We start from the raw sequence: 13,191 nt of genomic DNA, 5'->3' as shown, positions 1-13,191 counted from the left end.
GCTCAAAATAAAGGGATGGAGAAATATTTACCACAAAAATGGAAAGCAAAAAAAGCAGAGATTGCAATCCTAGTCTATGATAAAACAGACTTTAAACCAACAAAGCTAAAAAGAGACAAAGAAGGTCATTACATAATGGTAAAGGGATCAATGCAACAAGAAGAGCTATCCTAAATATATATGCATCCAATACAGGAGCACTCACATTTCTAAAACAAGTTCTTAGAGACCTACAAAGAGACTTAGGCTCCCACACAATAGTAGCAGGAGACTTTAACACCCTACTGTCAGTATTAGACAGATCAATGAGACAGAAAATTAACAGGGATATCCAGGACTTAAACTCAGCTCTGGACCAAGCCGACCTAATAGACATCTACAGAACTCTCCACTCCAAATCAACAGAATACACATTCTTCTCAGCACCACATAACATTTATTCTAAAATTGACAACATAATTGAAAATAAAACACTCCTCAGAAAATGCAAAAGAACAGAAATCATAACAAACAGTCTTTCAGACCACAGTGCAATCAAATTAGATCTCAGGATTAAAAAACTCACTCAAAACTGCACAACTACATGGAAACTAAACAACCCGCTCCTGAATGACTACTGGATAAATAATGAAATGAAGGCAGAAATAAAGATGTTCTTTGAAACCAATGAGAATAAAGACAGAATGTACCAGAATCTCTGGGACACATTTAAAGCAGTGTGTAGAGGGAAATTTATAGCACTAAATGCCTACAAGAGAGAGCAGGAAAGATCTAAAATCGACACGCTAACATCACAATAAAAAGAACTAGAGAAGAAAGTGCAAACAAAATCAAAAGCTAGCAGAAGACAAGAAATAACTAAGATCAGAGCAGAACTGAAGGAGATAGAGACATGAAAGACCCTTCAAAAAATCAATGAATCCAGGAGCTAGTTTTTTGAAAAGATCAACAAAATAGATAGACCACTAGCCAGACCAATAAAGAAAGCAAGAGAGAATAATCAAATAGATGCGATAAAAAATGATAAAGGGGATGTCACCACCAATCCCACAGAAATACAAACTACCATCAAAGAATACTATAAACACCTCTATGCAAATAAGCTAGAAAATCTAGAAAAAATGGATAAATTACTGGACACATACACCCTCCCAAAACTAAACTAGGAAGAAGAAGAATCCCTGAGAAGGCCAAGAGCAAGTTCTGAAATAGAGGCAGCAATTAATAGCTACCAACCAAAATTAGCCCAGGACCAGAGAGAGTCACAGCTGAATTCTACTGGAGATACAAAGAGGAGCTGGCACCATTCTTTCTAAAACTATTCCAAACCATAGAAAAAGAAGGACTCCTCCCTAACTCATTTTATGAGGCCAGCATCATCCTGATACCAAAACCTGGCAGAGACACAACAAAAAAAGAAAATTTCAGGCCAATATCCCTGATGAAATCGATGTGAAAATCCTCAATAAAATACTGGCAAAGATAATCCAGCAACACAGCAAAAAGCTTATCCACCACAATCAAGTCAGTTTAATCTCAGGATGCAAGGCTTGTTCAACATATGCAAATCAATAAATGTAATCCATCAGATAAGCAGAACCAACGACAAAAACCACATGGTTATCTCAATAGTTACAGAAAAGGCCTTTGATAAAATTCAACAGCCCTTCATGCTAAAAAACGCTCAACAAACTAGGCAGTGATGGAACGTATCTCAATAAGAGCTATTTATGACAAACCCACAGCCAATATCATACTGAATGGGCAAAAACTAGATTCCCTTTGAAAACTGGCACAAAGATGCCCTCTCTCACCACTCCTATTCAACATAGTGTTGGAAGTTCTGGCAAGGGCAATCAGGCAAGAGAAAGAAATAAAGAGTATTCAATTAGGAAAAGAAGAAGTCAAATTGTCTCTGTTTGCAGATGACATGATTGTATATTTAGAAAACCCCAGAGTCTCAGCCCATAATCTCCTCAAGCAGATAAGCAACTTACAGCAAAGCCTCAGGATACAAAATCAATGTGCAAACAATCACAAGCATTCCTATACACCAATAATAGACAAACAGAGAGCCAAATCATGAGTGAACTCCCATTCACAATTGGTACTAAGAGAATAAAATACCTAGGAATACAACTTACAAGGTATATGAAGGACCTATTCAAGGAGAACTACAGACCACTGCTCATGGAAAGAAGAGAGGACACAAACAAATGGAAAAACATTCCATGTTGATGGATAGGAAGAATCAGTATCATGAAAATGGCCATACTGCCCAAAGTAATTTATAGATTCAGTGCTATCCCCATCAAGCTACCATTGACATTCTTCACAGAATTGGAAAAAACTACTTTAAATTTTATATGGAGCCAAAAAAGAGCCTGCATAGTCAAGACAATCCTAAGCAAAAAACAAAGCTGTAGGCATCACACCACCTGACTTCAAACGATACTACAATGCTACAGTAACCAAAACAGCATGGTACTGGTACCAAACAGATATCTAGATCAATGGAACAGAATAGAGGCCTCAGAAACAATGTCACACATCTACTACCATCTGATTTTTGACAAACCTGACCAAAACAAGCAATAGGGAAAGGATTCTGTATTTAATAAATGGTGTTGGGAAAACTGGCTAGCCAAATGCAGAAAGCTGAAACTGGATCCTTTCCTTACATCTTATACAAAAATTAACTCAAGATGGATTAAAGACTTAAATGTAGATCAAAACCCATAAAAACCCTAGAAGAAAAATTAGGCAATACCATTCAGAACATAGGCATGGGCAAAGACTTCATTACTAAAACACCAAAAGCAATGGCAACAGAAGCCAAAATTGACAAATGGGATCTAATTAAACTAAAGACCTTCCGCACAGCAAAAGAAACTATCATCAGAGTGAACAGGCAACCTACAGAATGGGAGAAAATTTTTGCAATCTATCCATCTGACAAAGGGCTAATATCCAGAATCTACAAAGAATTTAAACAAATTTACAAGAAAAAAACAACCCCATCAAAAAGTGGGCAAAGAATGTGAACAGACACTTCTCAAAAGAAGACATTTATCCAGGCAACAAATATATGAAAAAAGGCTCATCATCGCTGGTCACTAGAGAAATGCAAATCAAAACTACAGTGAGATATCATCTCACACCAGTTAGAATGGCAACCATAAAAAAGTCAGGAAACAGATGCTGACGAGGACGTGGAGAAATAGGAATGCTTTCACACTGTTGGTGGGAGTGTAAATTAGTTCAACCATTGTGGAAGACAGTGTGGCAATTCCTCAAGGATCTAGAACAAGAAATACCATTTGACCCTGCACTCCCATTACTGGATATACACCCAAATGATGATAAATCATTCTACTATAAAGACACATGCACACATATGCTTATTGTGGCACTGTTCACAATAGCAAAGACTTGGAACCAACCCAAATGCCCATCAATGATAGACTGGATAAACAAAAAGTGGCACATATACACCATGGAATACTATGCAGCCATAAAAAAGGATGAGTTCATGCCCTTTGCAGGGGCATGGATGAAGCTGGAAACCATCATTCTCAGCAAACTAACACAAGAACAAAAAACCAAACACCACAGGTTCTCACTCATAACTGGGAGTAGAACAATGAGAACACATACACACAAGGAAGAGAATATCACATACTGGGGCCTGTCAGGGGTTGGCAGGGGGCGGGGGGTAGGGAGGGATACCATTAGGAGAAATACCTAATGTAGATGTTGGGTTGGTGGGTATAGCAAACCACTATGGCACATGTATACCTATGTAACAAACCTGCATGTTCTGCACATGTACCCCAGAACTTAAAGTATAATTTAAAAAATTAAAAAAAAATAATTTTAAAGTTAATAATGATTATGCCTTAATGAAATAGACACAAGATCACAATAATGAAAAGCACATAAAAGATGATTCAAATTTACTTTAAAATATACATGAACTAAAATTCAGGAGGAAATTTATCAAAATGTTAACATTTTTATCTCTGTGTGATGCGATTATGGATGACTTTTATGTCCTGTTTTTCTGTTTAGTTTCTTCCCCCACAGTAAGAATATTACTTAAATAAACAGAAAGCAAAAAAAAAAAAAACCACACACACACACACACAATAAAAATGAGCTTAAAAGATGTGGTACTGAAAGATTTTTCTTTGAACAGTTGCACAAGCAAAGACAGTACTTAGTAGTAAAGCCTCTAAGGAAAAAGTGGACATCTCAGAACAGATGGCAGGATAAAAATGTAATATGGGGAGCACAAAAATATGCAGACTGAATCAAAACAGAGACAATTCCCTTAGGTAGGTGGGCTTTTAAAAATTGGGCACAGAAACCATTTATCCATACCAGATCTTGCCCAGAAGCATTGAAAGAAAAACAATGGAAGACAATGATGGGGGTTTGGGAAAAGGAGAATGAGAAGTAGATGCCCTGCTGCCTGCTACCCTTTATCCACACCTGCCTCTCTCCTCTGCCCCAGAGCTCCCAGCAGCAGGCTCTGCCGATGCATTAGGTGCAAGCAACACAATTTGAAAAATCAACAAAATCATCTTAGGTTAGATCTACTATCAATCACTCTCTAGTAAAGATGAGCTGGAAATTATCAGAATCCACAGTATAATCTTTGTGGTTTACTACATATGAAAATTTAAGAAAACTTATGCTATTCTCATGACACTAAAGCTTGGTTTATTAATTCTCCACAAATTTGTTTGTCCTGTCTGTTAAAACCTTATTTTAAAGATATTATTCGGGGCCGGGTGCGGTGGCACATGCCTGTAATCCCAGCACTTTCGAAGGCCAAGGCGGGCGGATCGCCTGAGGTCAGGCGTTCGAGATCAGCCCGGCCAACATTGTAAAACGCTGTCTCTACTAAAAATACAAAAATTAGCCAGGGGTGGTGTCATGCACTTGTAATCCCAACTACTCGGGAGGCTGAGGCAGGAGAATCACGAATCACTTAAACCCAGGAGATGGAGGTTGCAGTGAGCCAAGATCGTGCCATTGCACTCCAGCCTGGGCGACAGGAGCGAGACTTCATCTCAAAAAAAAAAAAAAAAAAAAAGCATTCAGCTGGCTGTGGTGGGGTGGCTCACACCTGTATTTCCAACACTTTGAGAGGCCAAGGCAGAAGGATTGCTTGAGTCCAAGAGTTCAAAAACAGCCTGGGCAACAACATAGAGAGACCCCATCTCTACAAAAAATTAAAAAATTAGCCAGACATTGTGCTGTGCACCTGTGGTCCCTGCCACTCAGGAGACTGAGGTGGGAGGGAGGATTGCTGGAGTACAGGAATTTGAGGCTGCGGTGGGCTATAACCGCACTACTGCACTCTAGCCTGGGCAACAGTGAGACCCTGTCTCAAAAAAATAAATTTAAAAACTCATATATATATTATTCTAGCATTTATAGCTACTTGTTACTTATTATTATTATTAGCATTTATAGGTACTTGGCCTAGAAGGATGCTTTCTGATCATTAGAGTTACCCAGAGTAAGAAAAACAGAAAGAATACAAGTGAGTGAATCTGACAAAAGCTGTGGGACTGAGATGTCAAGTCAGTTTTGGCTTGAGCACACTTGGCTGCACTTGATAATGAAAGGAAAAAGAGTTCTTCCTGTGTCTGGCCACAGTGAGCCTGGACAAGGTTGTATAATGATGGCAGCAATAAGAGCAGCAGCATGAACCCAGTCACATTGTATCAAAGCTGAGCTTAATCTAGCAACTGCAGCTGCAGTGAGCAGAGGCTTGGAGAGAACTGAAGCACTTGGTTAGATCTTACTTAATGAATCTATTAAAACTTTACAGAGATTTTAGCAGCTGGCCTTTCCTCATTATGGTACCAATGGCTGCAGTAGAAATAAATGTGGACATCTTTTTCAATTGTATGGGAAACAATAGCACAGAAGCATATTCTAGAACTATGCCACCTAATGTGTAACCATTAGCCACATCTTGCGATTAAGCTCTCAAATTTTAGCTAGTTTGACTTGAAGTGTAAAAGTACACATCAGATTGCAGACTTAGTATAGGAAAAAAAAAAGTAAAATATCTAAATAATTTTCATATTGATTACATGTTGAAATGAGTTTTTTGATATTTTAAGCTAAATAAAATATATTGGAACAATACAGTCAGGATGGATAAAGTTGACCCAAAGAAACCGAAGGGCAAGATGTCTGCCTATGCCTTCTTTGTGCAGATAGGCAGAGAAGAACATAAAAAGAAAAATCTAGAGTTCCCTATTAATTTTACAGAATTTTCCAAGAATTGCTCTGAGAGGTGGAAGACGATGTCTGGGAAAGAGAAGTCTAAATTTGACGAAATGGCAAAGGCAGATAAAGTACACTATGATTGGGAGATGAAGAATTATGAACCAGCTAAGGGAGGCAAGAAGAACCCTAATGCTCCCAAAAGGCCACCATCTGGACTCTTCCTGTTCTGTTCAGAATTCTGCTACAAGATCAAATCCACAAACCCTGACATCTCTATTGGAGATGTGTCAAAAAGCTGGGTGAGATGTGGAATAACTTAAATGACAGTGAAAAGTAGCCTTACATCACTAAGGTGGCACAGCTGAAGAAGTATGAGAAGGTTATTGCTGACTGTAAGTCTAAAGGAAAGTTTGATGGCCCAAAGCATTCCACTAAAGTTGCCTGGAAAAAGGTGGAAGAGGACAACAAAGAAAATGAGGAGGAAGAAAAGAAGGAGGAGGAAGAGGAGTAAAAAATTTAAAAAACTGTTTGTCTCCTTGTGAATACTTTAGAGCAGCAGTCCCCAACCTTTTTGGAACCAGGGACCAGTTTTGTGGAAGACAGTTTTTCCATGGATGGGTCGGGAGATGGTCTTTGGGATGATTCACGCACATTAAATTTATTGTGCACTTTATTTCTATTATTATTACATTGTAATATATAGTGAAATAATTATATGACTCACCATAACGTAGAATCAGTGGGAGCCCAGAGCTTGTTTTCCTTCAACTAGACAGTCTTTCTGGGGGTGATGGGAGGCAATGACAGATCATCAGGCATTAGTTAGATTCTCATAAGCAGCAGCTAAACTAGATCCCTTGTATGCACAGTTCACAACAGGGTTTGCTCTCCTATGAGAGCTGCTGCTGATCTGGCAGGAGGCGGAGCTCAGATGGTAATGTGAGCCATCGGAAGTGGTTGTAAATACAGATGAAGCTTTGCTCACTTGCCACTCACCTCCTGCTGTGTGGCCTGGTTCCTAACAGGCCACTGACTGGTATCTATCTATGGCCCAGGGGTTGGGGACCCCTGCCTTAAAGTAGGGGAGAGCTGTAATTGACACATCTCTTATTTGAGAAGTGTCTGTTGCCCTCATTAGTTTTAATTACAAAGTTTGATTACGATCATATTGTTGTTTCTCAAACTAGAAACTCTTTACATGAAGTGGCCACGTGGGTCTAGAGCACCCTGAAACTATATCAAAGTTGTACATATTTCCAAATATTTTTAAAATGAAAAGGTAATTTCATGCTCTCCTCACTCTATGTGCTTTGCTGTTAGTGTGATAAGGCATTTAAAGGTGCTTCTAGCATTTTTTTTTTTTTTAATTTGTAAGGTAGTGTTAACTACATAGTTATTGGCTAGAAATCCTGAGTTATCAACTGCATATATCCATAGTTTGTAAAACGAACAAAACAACCAAGACAAACTCTTGATGCTCTTTGCTTGATGTTGAGGCTGTGGTGGAAGATGCCTCTGGGAGTGGCCATAGCTCAGGCTGTGCACTATGAGGCTGGGCCTGTTGACTCTGCACTGGGCATCCATTTAGCCTCAGGTTGTCTTGTTTCTATATCTAATGACATAGCATTCTGCTACCATTCCTTGCTGTGAACAAAAGGTGGTCAGGTGGCTTGAGAAGTGTTTACTTTTTGTTTTTGCTTTTTTTCAGTTCAGTGTGGTAGTTGTTAAACCATTTGTTTTTAAACAAACTGTAGAACTTTTCATTTTCAACAAAGCGAAGAGCCACTGCATCAATGAAAGTTCAAGAACCTTCTGTACTTAAACATGATCTCCACATTCTGTTTTTTTTTGTATGTTTAGAATGCTGAAATATTTTTGAAATTAAGTAAACAGCATTACATTTTAATAATACATTACTAAAATTATTTTCAACATTTCTCTTACCTTTTTTTAAATGTGGATATTAGAAAATTTTAAATTACACATGTGGCTTATATTTAAGAAACTGGCATTAGGTTTCTACTGAACAGCACTGCTACAGAGCAAACAGAATTGGGACTGCTGTTGTTAGGCCCTCAGCTCTTATTTGGGATTTTTGTGGAGGGAGGATTCCTTGTTTTACGAATGGAGAGAACACAGCCCCATCCTTTTGAGTTCTTGATATTTCAACTGGGGTTTGAGTTTCTTTGTGAAAGCAGGAAATACCAGTTACATTCCATAATAAATGATGGAGATGTGGACTAACCCAAAAATGAACACAGAGTGAGCCTTTTGTTGGCTTGTGCAATGGTTAGAAACTGCATTGAGTCTTTTGATCAAACCAGTTCTGTTTTCTTGCCAATATGAAAAGGAGAAAATTATTTAAACAGATTTCAAAAAAGGAATGTGGATATTGACCATCAAAATGAGCCTAGGAATGCACCATATCATTGAGAGCTAGTCTGAACTTTCATCTAGGGATATGTCTTCTTTTATTTAGGTCTAAACTTCTATGCAGAATACTTTTTTTCTGAAATTGAAGATTAATCTTCTGAAACCTATGAATTCTAACACAGCATTAAATTATATATTTCTTCAAGAATGTCTTCATTCATCATTTACATATATTTTGAGAGTCTGAGTAACATAACAGTACATTCTAAGATGGAGTTTACATTATGCAGTCCCATACTTCAAGGGCCTTAGCATTTTCATTTGTTTATTCAACAGATATTTATTGAGCACTTACTATGTGCCAGGCAGTCTGCCAGGCATTAGGGGTGCAATAGGAATCAAAAATAGAATAAGATCACTGATCTCCTACAAATTACAGCCTACTGTGGGAGGTAGACATTTATCAAATAATCACATGTGAGAGGTCTCAGAAGCAGGGAGCAGGGAGAATTCAAACTCAAGTGGAAGGATGAATTGTAGACAGGAGGAAGTACGCCTCCTCCAAATGTAACAGGAGAAGTGATTCCCCAAATCCAGTTGGCTGCGAAACAGGTCAATGTGTTTGACATAAAGTGTGTGAGAAGAGAGCAAAACTAGCAGGAATGCTTAGTATATTATTTTATAACTCATCATCTAGGCATGGTTAGTTACTCAAGGTAAGGTTTAATTTAAGATAACATCCAGGATTTAGAAATAGACTCATCTGTTAGTAAATTGCAGGTTTGGGGTGGCAGGACACATCAATAATAGTAGAAGGAGATACTTGGCAGAAGAGACAGGCTTGTCATCACCATCTAGGAAATCTATAATCTACAAAGACTGGGCTTCTGTACTGGCAGAAACCCTTCAGCAGATCTAAGCAGCAAGGCAGGATAATATTGCAAAAACTCAAAACACAGGTCAAAATAGAATTCTAGTAATTGAGCATACAGAATGTGAGGACATGGGGAGTTGGAGAAGAGAGATAATGACACTCAAGATAAAAACTCAGGTATAGGAGTATTCCTATATCCTGTATTCTGAATATCAGAAATATTCAGAAAAAAACCTTTATTTGGAGAACACTGTGGCCATAACCTGGGGTAGATTAGCAAGTGTAATCAGTGCTGCAATACCATGAGCAGGATTAGCCTGTTAGGGAGCAAGGCTTACTCCCAAGTTCCCCAAGGATGTGGAACTTTAAATAGGTTTTGAAGGAGACTCGTGATTTAGAAAGTTCGAGGTTGGTAAGAATGGTCAATGTCCTGTGTAATAAATGCATTGTCTGTCACTTAAATTCTTATAACATTTGTAATATCTCATATATAAATATATTTGTAATATAAAACATACAATATAGGGTTTATATTTTTAATATACAAATCAAAATTGTAAAATATATACTTTATATTTTCTAAATACGTATTTTCTAAACCATATATATCCACATACATAGCTTAATAAGTATTCAAATTTGGAGTAAAAATTATGCATAAAGGCATTTTAATAATTTTAAAATTATTCATCATTATTAGGGTAATTTTTGATAACACAGCTATCGCTAGTTTAATGATACATCTTTCTTAGCTATGATTTTACACACAAAAGACTTCTTCAGGCCGGGCGCGGTGGCTCACGCTTGTAATCCCAGCACTTTGGGAGTCCGAGGCGGGCGGATCACGAGGTCAGGAGATCGAGACCACAGTGAAACCCCGTCTCTACTAAAAATACAAAAAATTAGCCAGGCGTGGTGGCGGGGGCCTGTAGTCCCAGCTACTCGGGAGGCTGAGGCAGGAGAATGGCGTGAACCCGGGAGGCAGGGCTTGCCGTGAGCCGAGATCGCGCCACTGCACTCCAGCCTGGGTGACAGAGCGAGACTCTGTCTCCAAAAAAAAAAAAAAAAAAAAAAAGACTCCTTCAGTAAAGTGAAGTTCTTTAGGTAACTGGGGATGCTGTGAGGCACCCAAGAGTGGAGATTCATCCTGTTGCCCCATCCCATTTTCAACTCTCCCACCGCTCTCCACCCACCACGCATTAGCAAAGTACACTGGACCTTTGTCATGAGCCTCTTCACAGGAGTATGAAAGCCAGAGGGAGAGAGAAAGAGGATGAGAGGGAGAAGGGTATATTAACCATGTCACCTGCTTCTGTAAGCTTGATGCTTTATCTATCCTACATGCATATGCCAGATACATCAAATTCTGGACAACCTGATAATATGCCTGAGTCATCTTGCCTTAGCCTCCTGCCTCCTTTGTCCCCCCTCTTGTCAAAGGGGTTTCTCCTCCCCAGCAGCACACTATTCAAATACAAATGAACCAATTCAGAGTCTATACCCTCAACCACCTCCCTTATCTCACACTCCAAGCCACTATACACCCTGAAATTCACCCCAGGGCTAGATGCCAGACAACTAGGGACAACCCCCATACCCCAGAACTTGCTGGAATTTTCAAGCTCTCCCATTCTAAGCCTGATTGCCCTGCCTTGCCCATTTTCCCCATAGAAACTATGGTGAAGGCTCGTGGGCACCAGTTTTGCCCTCTCCCTCTGCTTCGGGACCAGCGCTGGCGCTTCCCTATGCGGCCTCTGTGGCATGACCTGTACTCCTTCTCTTGGGATCTGAGAGTATAATAAACTACCTTTTCAATGGCAGTTATCTCCTGGTCTGTTGGTTTTACTATGCCTTAATAGTAATAAAACCAAAAGGAGATAGGAAGAGGGACAAGGGGCATGGTTAATGACTGATTCTAGTTACTTTAGTTGATGATCTGCATGTTTTTAACTGCTGTTGCACCTGAGCAGGGCAAGACGGTTGTCTCCCCTCAAAGTCACAAAACAACAGATCCAAGAAGTTCAGAGGACACCAACCAGGATGAGCATAAAAATATTTATACTTTGATATACCACATTCAAGATGCAGGAAAACAAAGACATAAAGCAAAATCCTGAAATAGAAGGGAGTGAAGGACTAAGGAAAATTCTCAGGCATCTCTGTGGGTGGCACCTTTGAGATAGAAAAAACAAGTGAGAAAAACTTCCATGCTGAATTCAGCCCTACATTCTTTCTTATTTCTCTATAACCTTCTCCACAGAATCTGCCAGTACCCAGATCCAGGCTTTATTTGAGAACTGGATTCCTACATCAATGTTTTCATTAAATCTGATGAATTAATTTTTTTCATTTTCTTCTTCTTATACAGCTTGAGTACTGCCCCGTAACACTTTTTAAAATATTACTAGCTGGACACAGTGGTTCACGCCTATAATCCCAACACTTCGGAAGGCTGAGGTGGGAGGACCACTTGAGCTCAGGAGTTCAAGCCCAGCCTGGACAACATAGGGAGACTCCATCTCTCCAAAAAAAATTAAAATTAAAAATTAGCTATTCATGGTGGTGTGTTCCTGTAGTCCCAGCTACTCATGAGGCTGAGGTGGGAGGATAGTTTGAAGACAGGAGTTCAAGGCTGCAGTGCTATGATTGGGCCACTGCACTCCAGCCTGGGTGACAGTGAGAACTTATCTCAAAAATAATAATAATAATAAAAATAAAAATAATATCACTTCTAGGTTTTGTTTTTTCCTCTGTCACTGATTTTTTACTCCTTTGGGTACTAAAACATTTTTAAATAATAAGGTAATGTGGTTTTCTTGCAGAAGACTAAGAAAATTGAAACAAAGTCATCTATGATCCTATAGTCCAAAGTTATCCACTGTTAGAAAGTGATGTTTTCCAGTGTATTTCTCTGTCTAGACATGACCATATCTCTTCTGTCTCGAAGTGTAACACATGCTATTTTACACCTCTGAAATACTCTTTCCTCCCATTTTATGTGCTTTCAGCAACAGTAGCTGAGCATGGTGGTATGAACTAAAAAGAGTTTTCACCTTGGCACATACATAATACAGGACACTCCTATGGCCTGGCATGTATATATAACAGCAAGAACACCTCAGCGATGGTACACACCCACTGTCCATCAATCTGCAGGCTCAGGCCTTAACATCAACATTGTGTGCCAGGGAACAGCAATGGCAGAAGGAGTCTAATTGGGCAGATAGCTTCCTTTCTGTTTAGTATTGGAATCAGGACAAGTGTCACCCTTGTTAGGGTTCTTGGATTTTTCTTCTTCTTCTTTTTTTTTTTTTTTTGTTGTTGTTTGTTTGTTTTTCTTCTTCTTTTTTTTGCCTAGCAGGGAAAGAGAAGTTTGGTCTTAAAGACAGATATCATTTTATTTTGTTTTGCTTTGTTTTCTAAAAAGAGGTACAGGGGAGTAAATGATTGATTGGTGGAGGTACGGTGGAGATGACTATATTATAACCATATTTGTGTCCTTAACTTTGAAACAAGTCATGCCGGTTCCTAGTCTGTGCATGCTCTTGTATCTGTAGGATGCATTTTTAAAAGCCAAATGACTATCCCACCAAAACCTAAGCAAAGTGAGATGTTGCCTAGTTTTGCCTTTAAAAACAAAACAGATTTTTCACTACTTTCCAATGCAAGCACTAGCTTAATAAACTAGCAAA

At 38.9% G+C, this 13,191-nt stretch overlaps 1 pseudogene; it reads left to right on the top strand.

The window, feature by feature from the left end:
* The first annotated feature begins 6,176 nt into the window (after positions 1–6,176).
* On the top strand, positions 6,177–6,763 carry LOC116475909 (high mobility group protein B3-like; annotated as a pseudogene).
* Positions 6,764–13,191: the final 6,428 nt, after the last annotated feature.

This window comes from Hylobates moloch, unplaced genomic scaffold, assembly GCF_009828535.3.
Source record: "Hylobates moloch isolate HMO894 unplaced genomic scaffold, HMol_V3 SCAFFOLD_2, whole genome shotgun sequence".
Lineage (NCBI taxonomy): Eukaryota > Metazoa > Chordata > Mammalia > Primates > Hylobatidae > Hylobates > Hylobates moloch.
The sequence above is the reverse complement of the archived record's forward strand: the minus strand, read 5'-3'. Positions and strand labels throughout refer to the sequence as shown.